Source organism: Ambystoma mexicanum, unplaced genomic scaffold (genome assembly GCF_040938575.1).
Source record: "Ambystoma mexicanum isolate Mex_15411 unplaced genomic scaffold, UKY_AmexF1_1 Mex_scaf66, whole genome shotgun sequence".
Lineage (NCBI taxonomy): Eukaryota > Metazoa > Chordata > Amphibia > Caudata > Ambystomatidae > Ambystoma > Ambystoma mexicanum.
Genome location: NW_027182484.1, coordinates 1,007,403 through 1,019,689, shown reverse-complemented (window position 1 = coordinate 1,019,689; position 12,287 = coordinate 1,007,403). Strand labels below are relative to the sequence as shown.

At 35.2% G+C, this 12,287-nt stretch overlaps 2 non-coding genes across 2 annotated transcripts; both read right to left on the bottom strand.

Moving 5' to 3' along the window:
* Positions 1 to 2,018: 2,018 nt before the first annotated feature.
* TRNAC-GCA (transfer RNA cysteine (anticodon GCA)) lies at positions 2,019 to 2,090 on the bottom strand. Its single transcript has one exon. It is a non-coding gene; the product is annotated as a tRNA-Cys (tRNA).
* A 4,648-nt stretch (positions 2,091 to 6,738) lies between these two features.
* TRNAC-GCA (transfer RNA cysteine (anticodon GCA)) lies at positions 6,739 to 6,810 on the bottom strand. Its single transcript has one exon. It is a non-coding gene; the product is annotated as a tRNA-Cys (tRNA).
* Between the last annotated feature and the right edge of the window lie 5,477 nt (positions 6,811 to 12,287).

The window sequence follows — 12,287 nt, the reverse complement described above, 5'->3', positions numbered from 1 at the left end:
TGTTTACCCTATGTTTCAAGTGATGATCAGGAGTATTTCAAATGTAGAAATGTGTTGCTCATTACATAAAATGCTAAGATTGTAAATGTTTTCTTCAATTTATTTAATTAAAAAAATATTTCTACAGGTAAAACAGTTGGACAAGGGGGCACCCAGATTTGAACTAGGGACCTCTTGATCTGCAGTGAAATGCTCTACCCCTGAGTTATAACCCAATTTCTGAAATGTTCACCTTTATTTATTCAGTAATATGTACAAAGTGGAAGCAACATGCAATCACCATCAAAGCAATGCATTTTCAGCCACCAAACCCTCCTTATAAGTATAAGGGGTACAAAAGATGTCATTTATCTGCCTTGGTAAAATACAGTGAGGTTTCCATTGCAAGAATTCATACATTTCGTATCACATGTAGATCTTGGAACCTGGAAAAAACCTTTTGTCAATGCACAAATTCTGCAAAACGTAACTGTTTCTCTACTGCATTTTGTTGATTTTGTGCTAAGAGCATAGTTAAACCCAATTGTTCATTGTTTTGTATATGAAATTATTATATATCTTATGGTTTCTTACAGTGCATTGGGTTAAAAAAATACATTTTAACAGGATCTATTGAAGAGGGTATACGGTCATGAAACCGGAACTTCTTGAAAAGCACTCGTACGCTCTACCACTGACATAAACCCTTGAATTCTGAAAACTGCCCTTTTTTAAAAAGGTGATAGAGTGGGTGACTGTATGGATCTTGTAGAACTAATGACATCAGTGCACTTCTGGTCAGCTGTACAAATTAATACATTTCATTAAGGGCATATTATTGGTTTCCACCACAGTTTTATAACATTCATATGAGCTTCCAATGGACTATTTCAAACTGATAATATCACCAGTAGAACTTGGGTGAATGTAAAACACAGCTTGTATCATATGAAGAAATCCTAGACAGTTTCATGGTGTTTACCCTATGTTTCGGGAGATGGTCAGGAGTCTTTCAAATGTAGAAATGTGTTGCTCATTACATAAAATGCTAAGATTGTAAATGTTTTCTTCAATTTATTTCTACAGGTAAAACAGTTGGAGAAGAGGGCATCCAGATTTAAACTAGGGACTTCTTGATCTGCAGTCAAATGCTCTACAACTGAGCTATACCCCCTTTCTGAAATGTTCGCCTTTATTTATTCAGTAATATGTACAAAGTGCAAGCAACATGCAATCACCATCAAAGCAATGCAAATTCAGCCACTAAACCCTCCTTATAAGTATAAGGGTTGCGAAGGATGTCCTTTATCTGCCTTGGTAAAATACAGTGAGGTTTCCATTGCAATAATTCATACATTTCGTATCACATGTAGATCTTGGAACATGGAAAAAAAATCTTTTGTCAAATGCACAAATTCTGCAAAACGTAACTGCTTCTGTACTGCAGTTTGTTGATTTTGTGCTAAGAGCATAGTTAAACCCAATTGTTCATTGTTTTGTTTATGAAATGATGATATATCTTATTGGTTCTTACAGTGAATTGGGTTAAAAAACATTTTAACAGGATCTATTGAAGAGGGTATATGATTATGAAACAGGGTCTTCTTGAACTGCACTCCTACACTCTACCACTGAGTTAAACCCTTGAATGCTGAAAACTGCCCTTTTTAAAAAAGGTGATAGATTGGGTGACTGTATGGAACTTGTAGAACTAATGACATCAGTGCACTTTCTGGTCAGCTGTACAAATTAATACATTTCATTAAGGGCATATTATTGGTTTCCACCACAGTTTATAACATTCATATGAGCCTTCAATGGACTATTTCAAACTGATAATATCACCAGTAGAACTTGGGTGAATGTAAAACACAGCTTGTATCATATGAAGAAATCCTAAACAGCTTAATGGTGTTTACCCTATGTTTCAGGAGATGATCAGGAGTCTTTCACATGTAGAAATGTGTTGCTCATTACATAAAATGCTAAGATTGTAAATGTTTTCTTCAATTTATTTCTACAGGTAAAACAGTTGGAGAAGGGGGCACCCAGGTTTGAACTAGGGACCTCCTGATCTGCAGTCAAATGCTCTACCACTGAGCTATACCCCCAATTCTGAAATATTCCCCTATATTAATTCAGTAATATGTACAAAGTGGAAGCAACATGCAATCACCATCAAAGCAATGCAATTTCAGCCACCAAACCCTCCTTATAAGTATAAGGGGTACAAAAGATTTCCTTTATCTGCCTTGGTAAAATACAGTGAGGTTTCCATTGCAAGAATTCATACATGTTGTATCACATGTAGATCTTGGAACATGGAAGAAAAACTTTTGTCAAATGCACAAATTCTGCAAAACGTAACTGCTTCTCTACTGCAATTTGTTGATTTTGTGCTAAGAGCATAGTTAAACCCAATTGTTCATTGTTTTGTATATGAAATGATGATATATCTTATTGTTTCTTACAGTGCATTGGGTTCAAAAACATTTTAACAGGATCTATTGAAGAGGGTATAGGGTTATGAAACAGGGACTTCTTGAACTGCACTCCTACCCTCTACCACTGACATAAACCCTTGAATGCTGAAAACTGCCCTTTTTTAAAAAAGTGATAGAGTGGGTGACTGTATGGAACTTGTCAAACTAATGACATCAGTGAACTTCTGGTCAGCTGTACAAATTAATACATTTCATTAAGGGCATATTATTGGTTTCCACCACAGTTTTATAACATTCATATGAGCTTCCAATGGACTATTTCAAACTGATAATATCACCAGTAGAACTTGGGTGAATGTAAAACACAGCTTGTATCATATGAAGAAATCCTAAACAGTTTCATGGTGTTTACCCTATGTTTCAGGAGATGATCAGGAGTATTTCTAATGTAGAAATGTGTTGCCCATTACATAAAATGCTAAGATTGTAAATGTTTTCTTCAATTTATTTAATTAAAAAAATATTTCTACAGGTAAAACAGTTGGACAAGGGGGCACCCAGTTTTGAACTAGGGACCTCTTGATCTGCAGTCAAATGCTCTACCACTGAGCTATACCCAAGCTCTGAAAAGTACACCTTTATTAATTCAGTAATATGTACAAAGTGCAAGCAACATGCAATCACCATCAAAGCTATGCATTTTCAGCCACCAAACCCTCCTTATAAGTATATGGGGTGCGAAGGATGTCCTTTATCTGCCTTGGTAAAATACAGTGAGGTTTCCATTGCAAGAATTCATACATTTCGTATCACATGTAGATCTTGGAACATGGAAAAAAATCTTATGTCAAATGCACAAATTCTGCAAAACGTAACTGCTTCTCTACTGCCGTTTGTTAATTTTGTGCTAAGAGTATAGTTAAACCCAATTGTTCATTTTTTTTTATATGAAATGATGATATATCCTATTGTTTCTTACAGTGCATTGGGTTGAAAAATATTTTAACAGGATCTATTGACGAGGGTATATGGTTATGAAACAGGGACTTCTTGAACTGCACTCCTATGCTCTACCACTGAGTTAAACCCTTGAATGCTGAAAACTGCCCTTTTTTAAAAAGGTGATAGAGTGGGTGACTGTATGGAACTTGTAGAACTAATGACATCAGTGCACTTCTGGTCAGCTGTACAAATTAATACATTTCATTAAGGGCATATTATTGGTTTCCACCACAGTTTTATAACATTCATATGAGCTTCCAATGGACTATTTCAAAATAATCATATCAACAGTAGAACTTGGGTGAATGTAAAGCACAGCTTGTATCATATGAAGAAATCCTAAACAGCTTGATAGTGTTTATCCTATGTTTCAAGTGATGATCAGGAGTATTTCAAATGTAGAAATGTGTTGCTCATTACATAAAATGCTAAGATTGTAAATGTTTTCTTCAATTTATTTAATTAAAAAAATATTTCTACAGGTAAAACAGTTGGACAAGGGGGCACCCAGATTTGAACTAGGGACCTCTTGATCTGCAGTGAAATGCTCTACCCCTGAGTTATAACCCAATTTCTGAAATGTTCACCTTTATTTATTCAGTAATATGTACAAAGTGGAAGCAACATGCAATCACCATCAAAGCAATGCATTTTCAGCCACCAAACCCTCCTTATAAGTATAAGGGGTACAAAAGATGTCATTTATCTGCCTTGGTAAAATACAGTGAGGTTTCCATTGCAAGAATTCATACATTTCGTATCACATGTAGATCTTGGAACCTGGAAAAAACCTTTTGTCAATGCACAAATTCTGCAAAACGTAACTGTTTCTCTACTGCATTTTGTTGATTTTGTGCTAAGAGCATAGTTAAACCCAATTGTTCATTGTTTTGTATATGAAATTATTATATATCTTATGGTTTCTTACAGTGCATTATGTTAAAAAAATACATTTTAACAGGATCTATTGAAGAGGGTATATGGTCATGAAACCGGAACTTCTTGAAAAGCACTTGTACGCTCTACCACTGACATAAACCCTTGAATTCTGAAAACTGCCCTTTTTTAAAAAGGTGATAGAGTGGGTGACTGTATGGATCTTGTAGAACTAATGACATCAGTGCACTTCTGGTCAGCTGTACAAATTAATACATTTCATTAAGGGCATATTATTGGTTTCCACCACAGTTTTATAACATTCATATGAGCTTCCAATGGACTATTTCAAACTGATAATATCACCAGTAGAACTTGGGTGAATGTAAAACACAGCTTGTATCATATGAAGAAATCCTAGACAGTTTCATGGTGTTTACCCTATGTTTCGGGAGATGGTCAGGAGTCTTTCAAATGTAGAAATGTGTTGCTCATTACATAAAATGCTAAGATTGTAAATGTTTTCTTCAATTTATTTCTACAGGTAAAACAGTTGGAGAAGAGGGCACCAAGATTTAAACTAGGGACTTCTTGATCTGCAGTCAAATGCTCTACCACTGAGCTATACCCCCAATTCTGAAATATTCCCCTATATTAATTCAGTAATATGTACAAAGTGGAAGCAACATGCAATCACCATCAAAGCAATGCAATTTCAGCCACCAAACCCTCCTTATAAGTATAAGGGGTACAAAAGATTTCCTTTATCTGCCTTGGTAAAATACAGTGAGGTTTCCATTGCAAGAATTCATACATGTTGTATCACATGTAGATCTTGGAACATGGAAGAAAAACTTTTGTCAAATGCACAAATTCTGCAAAACGTAACTGCTTCTCTACTGCAGTTTGTTGATTTTGTGCTAAGAGCATAGTTAAACCCAATTGTTCATTGTTTTGTATATGAAATTATTATATATCTTATGGTTTCTTACAGTGCATTGGGTTAAAAAAATACATTTTAACAGGATCTATTGAAGAGGGTATACGGTCATGAAACCGGAACTTCTTGAAAAGCACTCGTACGCTCTACCACTGACATAAACCCTTGAATTCTGAAAACTGCCCTTTTTTAAAAAGGTGATAGAGTGGGTGACTGTATGGATCTTGTAGAACTAATGACATCAGTGCACTTCTGGTCAGCTGTAGAAATTAATACATTTCATTAAGGGCATATTATTGGTTTCCACCACAGTTTTATAACATTCATATGAGCTTCCAATGGACTATTTCAAACTGATAATATCACCAGTAGAACTTGGGTGAATGTAAAACACAGCTTGTATCATATGAAGAAATCCTAGACAGTTTCATGGTGTTTACCCTATGTTTCGGGAGATGGTCAGGAGTCTTTCAAATGTAGAAATGTGTTGCTCATTACATAAAATGCTAAGATTGTAAATGTTTTCTTCAATTTATTTCTACAGGTAAAACAGTTGGAGAAGAGGGCACCCAGATTTAAACTAGGGACTTCTTGATCTGCAGTCAAATGCTCTACAACTGAGCTATACCCCCTTTCTGAAATGTTCGCCTTTATTTATTCAGTAATATGTACAAAGTGCAAGCAACATGCAATCACCATCAAAGCAATGCAAATTCAGCCACTAAACCCTCCTTATAAGTATAAGGGTTGCGAAGGATGTCCTTTATCTGCCTTGGTAAAATACAGTGAGGTTTCCATTGCAATAATTCATACATTTCGTATCACATGTAGATCTTGGAACATGGAAAAAAAATCTTTTGTCAAATGCACAAATTCTGCAAAACGTAACTGCTTCTGTACTGCAGTTTGTTGATTTTGTGCTAAGAGCATAGTTAAACCCAATTGTTCATTGTTTTGTGTATGAAATGATGATATATCTTATTGGTTCTTACAGTGAATTGGGTTAAAAAACATTTTAACAGGATCTATTGAAGAGGGTATATGATTATGAAACAGGGTCTTCTTGAACTGCACTCCTACACTCTACCACTGAGTTAAACCCTTGAATGCTGAAAACTGCCCTTTTTAAAAAAGGTGATAGATTGGGTGACTGTATGGAACTTGTAGAACTAATGACATCAGTGCACTTTCTGGTCAGCTGTACAAATTAATACATTTCATTAAGGGCATATTATTGGTTTCCACCACAGTTTATAACATTCATATGAGCCTTCAATGGACTATTTCAAACTGATAATATCACCAGTAGAACTTGGGTGAATGTAAAACACAGCTTGTATCATATGAAGAAATCCTAAACAGCTTAATGGTGTTTACCCTATGTTTCAGGAGATGATCAGGAGTCTTTCACATGTAGAAATGTGTTGCTCATTACATAAAATGCTAAGATTGTAAATGTTTTCTTCAATTTATTTCTACAGGTAAAACAGTTGGAGAAGGGGGCACCCAGGTTTGAACTAGGGACCTCCTGATCTGCAGTCAAATGCTCTACCACTGAGCTATACCCCCAATTCTGAAATATTCCCCTATATTAATTCAGTAATATGTACAAAGTGGAAGCAACATGCAATCACCATCAAAGCAATGCAATTTCAGCCACCAAACCCTCCTTATAAGTATAAGGGGTACAAAAGATTTCCTTTATCTGCCTTGGTAAAATACAGTGAGGTTTCCATTGCAAGAATTCATACATGTTGTATCACATGTAGATCTTGGAACATGGAAGAAAAACTTTTGTCAAATGCACAAATTCTGCAAAACGTAACTGCTTCTCTACTGCAGTTTGTTGATTTTGTGCTAAGAGCATAGTTAAACCCAATTGTTCATTGTTTTGTATATGAAATGATGATATATCTTATTGTTTCTTACAGTGCATTGGGTTCAAAAACATTTTAACAGGATCTATTGAAGAGGGTATAGGGTTATGAAACAGGGACTTCTTGAACTGCACTCCTACCCTCTACCACTGACATAAACCCTTGAATGCTGAAAACTGCCCTTTTTTAAAAAAGTGATAGAGTGGGTGACTGTATGGAACTTGTCAAACTAATGACATCAGTGAACTTCTGGTCAGCTGTACAAATTAATACATTTCATTAAGGGCATATTATTGGTTTCCACCACAGTTTTATAACATTCATATGAGCTTCCAATGGACTATTTCAAACTGATAATATCACCAGTAGAACTTGGGTGAATGTAAAACACAGCTTGTATCATATGAAGAAATCCTAAACAGTTTCATGGTGTTTACCCTATGTTTCAGGAGATGATCAGGAGTATTTCTAATGTAGAAATGTGTTGCCCATTACATAAAATGCTAAGATTGTAAATGTTTTCTTCAATTTATTTAATTAAAAAAATATTTCTACAGGTAAAACAGTTGGACAAGGGGGCACCCAGTTTTGAACTAGGGACCTCTTGATCTGCAGTCAAATGCTCTACCACTGAGCTATACCCAAGCTCTGAAAAGTACACCTTTATTAATTCAGTAATATGTACAAAGTGCAAGCAACATGCAATCACCATCAAAGCTATGCATTTTCAGCCACCAAACCCTCCTTATAAGTATATGGGGTGCGAAGGATGTCCTTTATCTGCCTTGGTAAAATACAGTGAGGTTTCCATTGCAAGAATTCATACATTTCGTATCACATGTAGATCTTGGAACATGGAAAAAAATCTTATGTCAAATGCACAAATTCTGCAAAACGTAACTGCTTCTCTACTGCCGTTTGTTAATTTTGTGCTAAGAGTATAGTTAAACCCAATTGTTCATTTTTTTTTATATGAAATGATGATATATCCTATTGTTTCTTACAGTGCATTGGGTTGAAAAACATTTTAACAGGATCTATTGACGAGGGTATATGGTTATGAAACAGGGACTTCTTGAACTGCACTCCTATGCTCTACCACTGAGTTAAACCCTTGAATGCTGAAAACTGCCCTTTTTTAAAAAGGTGATAGAGTGGGTGACTGTATGGAACTTGTAGAACTAATGACATCAGTGCACTTCTGGTCAGCTGTACAAATTAATACATTTCATTAAGGGCATATTATTGGTTTCCACCACAGTTTTATAACATTCATATGAGCTTCCAATGGACTATTTCAAAATAATCATATCAACAGTAGAACTTGGGTGAATGTAAAGCACAGCTTGTATCATATGAAGAAATCCTAAACAGCTTGATAGTGTTTACCCTATGTTTCAAGTGATGATCAGGAGTATTTCAAATGTAGAAATGTGTTGCTCATTACATAAAATGCTAAGATTGTAAATGTTTTCTTCAATTTATTTAATTAAAAAAATATTTCTACAGGTAAAACAGTTGGACAAGGGGGCACCCAGATTTGAACTAGGGACCTCTTGATCTGCAGTGACATGCTCTACCCCTGAGTTATAACCCAATTTCTGAAATGTTCACCTTTATTTATTCAGTAATATGTACAAAGTGGAAGCAACATGCAATCACCATCAAAGCAATGCATTTTCAGCCACCAAACCCTCCTTATAAGTATAAGGGGTACAAAAGATGTCATTTATCTGCCTTGGTAAAATACAGTGAGGTTTCCATTGCAAGAATTCATACATTTCGTATCACATGTAGATCTTGGAACCTGGAAAAAACCTTTTGTCAATGCACAAATTCTGCAAAACGTAACTGTTTCTCTACTGCATTTTGTTGATTTTGTGCTAAGAGCATAGTTAAACCCAATTGTTCATTGTTTTGTATATGAAATTATTATATATCTTATGGTTTCTTACAGTGCATTATGTTAAAAAAATACATTTTAACAGGATCTATTGAAGAGGGTATATGGTCATGAAACCGGAACTTCTTGAAAAGCACTTGTACGCTCTACCACTGACATAAACCCTTGAATTCTGAAAACTGCCCTTTTTTAAAAAGGTGATAGAGTGGGTGACTGTATGGATCTTGTAGAACTAATGACATCAGTGCACTTCTGGTCAGCTGTACAAATTAATACATTTCATTAAGGGCATATTATTGGTTTCCACCACAGTTTTATAACATTCATATGAGCTTCCAATGGACTATTTCAAACTGATAATATCACCAGTAGAACTTGGGTGAATGTAAAACACAGCTTGTATCATATGAAGAAATCCTAGACAGTTTCATGGTGTTTACCCTATGTTTCGGGAGATGGTCAGGAGTCTTTCAAATGTAGAAATGTGTTGCTCATTACATAAAATGCTAAGATTGTAAATGTTTTCTTCAATTTATTTCTACAGGTAAAACAGTTGGAGAAGAGGGCACCAAGATTTAAACTAGGGACTTCTTGATCTGCAGTCAAATGCTCTACCACTGAGCTATACCCCCAATTCTGAAATATTACCCTATATTAATTCAGTAATATGTACAAAGTGGAAGCAACATGCAATCACCATCAAAGCAATGCAATTTCAGCCACCAAACCCTCCTTATAAGTATAAGGGGTACAAAAGATTTCCTTTATCTGCCTTGGTAAAATACAGTGAGGTTTCCATTGCAAGAATTCATACATGTTGTATCACATGTAGATCTTGGAACATGGAAGAAAAACTTTTGTCAAATGCACAAATTCTGCAAAACGTAACTGCTTCTCTACTGCAGTTTGTTGATTTTGTGCTAAGAGCATAGTTAAACCCAATTGTTCATTGTTTTGTATATGAAATGATGATATATCTTATTGTTTCTTACAGTGCATTGGGTTCAAAAACATTTTAACAGGATCTATTGAAGAGGGTATAGGGTTATGAAACAGGGACTTCTTGAACTGCACTCCTACCCTCTACCACTGACATAAACCCTTGGATGCTGAAAACTGCCCTTTTTTAAAAAAGTGATAGAGTGGGTGACTGTATGGAACTTGTCAAACTAATGACATCATTGAACTTCTGGTCAGCTGTACAAATTAATACATTTCATTAAGGGCATATTATTGGTTTCCACCACAGTTTTATAACATTCATATGAGCTTCCAATGGACTATTTCAAACTGATAATATCACCAGTAGAACTTGGGTGAATGTAAAACACAGCTTGTATCATATGAAGAAATCCTAAACAGTTTCATGGTGTTTACCCTATGTTTCAGGAGATGATCAGGAGTATTTCTAATGTAGAAATGTGTTGCCCATTACATAAAATGCTAAGATTGTAAATGTTTTCTTCAATTTATTTAAAAAAATATTTCTACAGGTAAATCAGTTGAACAAAGGGGCACCCAGTTTTGAACTAGGGACCTCTTGATCTGCAGTCAAATGCTCTACCACTGAGCTATACCCAAGCTCTGAAAAGTACACCTTTATTAATTCAGTAATATGTACAAAGTGCAAGCAACATGCAATCACCATCAAAGCTATGCATTTTCAGCCACCAAACCCTCCTTATAAGTATATGGGGTGCGAAGGATGTCCTTTATCTGCCTTGGTAAAATACAGTGAGGTTTCCATTGCAAGAATTCATACATTTCGTATCACATGTAGATCTTGGAACATGGAAAAAAATCTTATGTCAAATGCACAAATTCTGCAAAACGTAACTGCTTCTCTACTGCAGTTTGTTAATTTTGTGCTAAGAGTATAGTTAAACCCAATTGTTCATTTTTTTTTTATATGAAATGATGATATATCCTATTGTTTCTTACAGTGCATTGGGTTGAAAAACATTTTAACTGGATCTATTGACGAGGGTATATGGTTATGAAACAGGGACTTCTTGAACTGCACTCCTACGCTCTACCACTGAGTTAAACCCTTGAATGCTGAAAACTGCCCTTTTTTAAAAAGGTGATAGAGTGGGTGACTGTATGGAACTTGTAGAACTAATGACATCAGTGCACTTCTGGTCAGCTGTACAAATTAATACATTTCATTAAGGGCATATTATTGGTTTCCACCACAGTTTTATAACATTCATATGAGCTTCCAATGGACTATTTCAAACTAATCATATCAACAGTAGAACTTGGGTGAATGTAAAGCACAGCTTGTATCATATGAAGAAATCCTAAACAGCTTAATAGTGTTTACCCTATGTTTCAAGTGATGATCAGGAGTATTTCAAATGTAGAAATGTGTTGCTCATTACATAAAATGCTAAGATTGTAAATGTTTTCTTCAATTTATTTAATTAAAAAAATATTTCTACAGGTAAAACAGTTGGACAAGGGGGCACCCAGATTTGAACTAGGGACCTCTTGATCTGCAGTGAAATGCTCTACCCCTGAGTTATAACCCAATTTCTTAAATGTTCACCTTTATTTATTCAGTAATATGTACAAAGTGGAAGCAACATGCAATCACCATCAAAGCAATGCATTTTCAGCCACTAAACCCTCCTTATAAGTATAAGGGGTACAAAAGATGTCATTTATCTGCCTTGGTAAAATACAGTGAGGTTTCCATTGCAAGAATTCATACATTTCGTATCACATGTAGATCTTGGAACCTGGAAAAAACCTTTTGTCAATGCACAAATTCTGCAAAACGTAACTGTTTCTCTACTGCATTTTGTTGATTTTGTGCTAAGAGCATAGTTAAACCCAATTGTTCATTGTTTTGTATATGAAATTATTATATATCTTATGGTTTCTTACAGTGCATTGGGTTAAAAAAATACATTTTAACAGGATCTATTGAAGAGGGTATATGGTCATGATACCGGAACTTCTTGAAAAGCACTCGTACGCTCTACCACTGACATAAACCCTTGAATTCTGAAAACTGCCCTTTTTTAAAAAGGTGATAGAGTGGGTGACTGTATGGATCTTGTAGAACTAATGACATCAGTGCACTTCTGGTCAGCTGTACAAATTAATACATTTCATTAAGGGCATAATTTTGGTTTCCACCACAGTTTTATAACATTCATATGAGCTTCCAATGGACTATTTCAAACTGATAATATCACCAGTAGAACTTGGGTGAATGTAAAACACAGCTTGTATCATATGAAGAAATCCTAGACAGT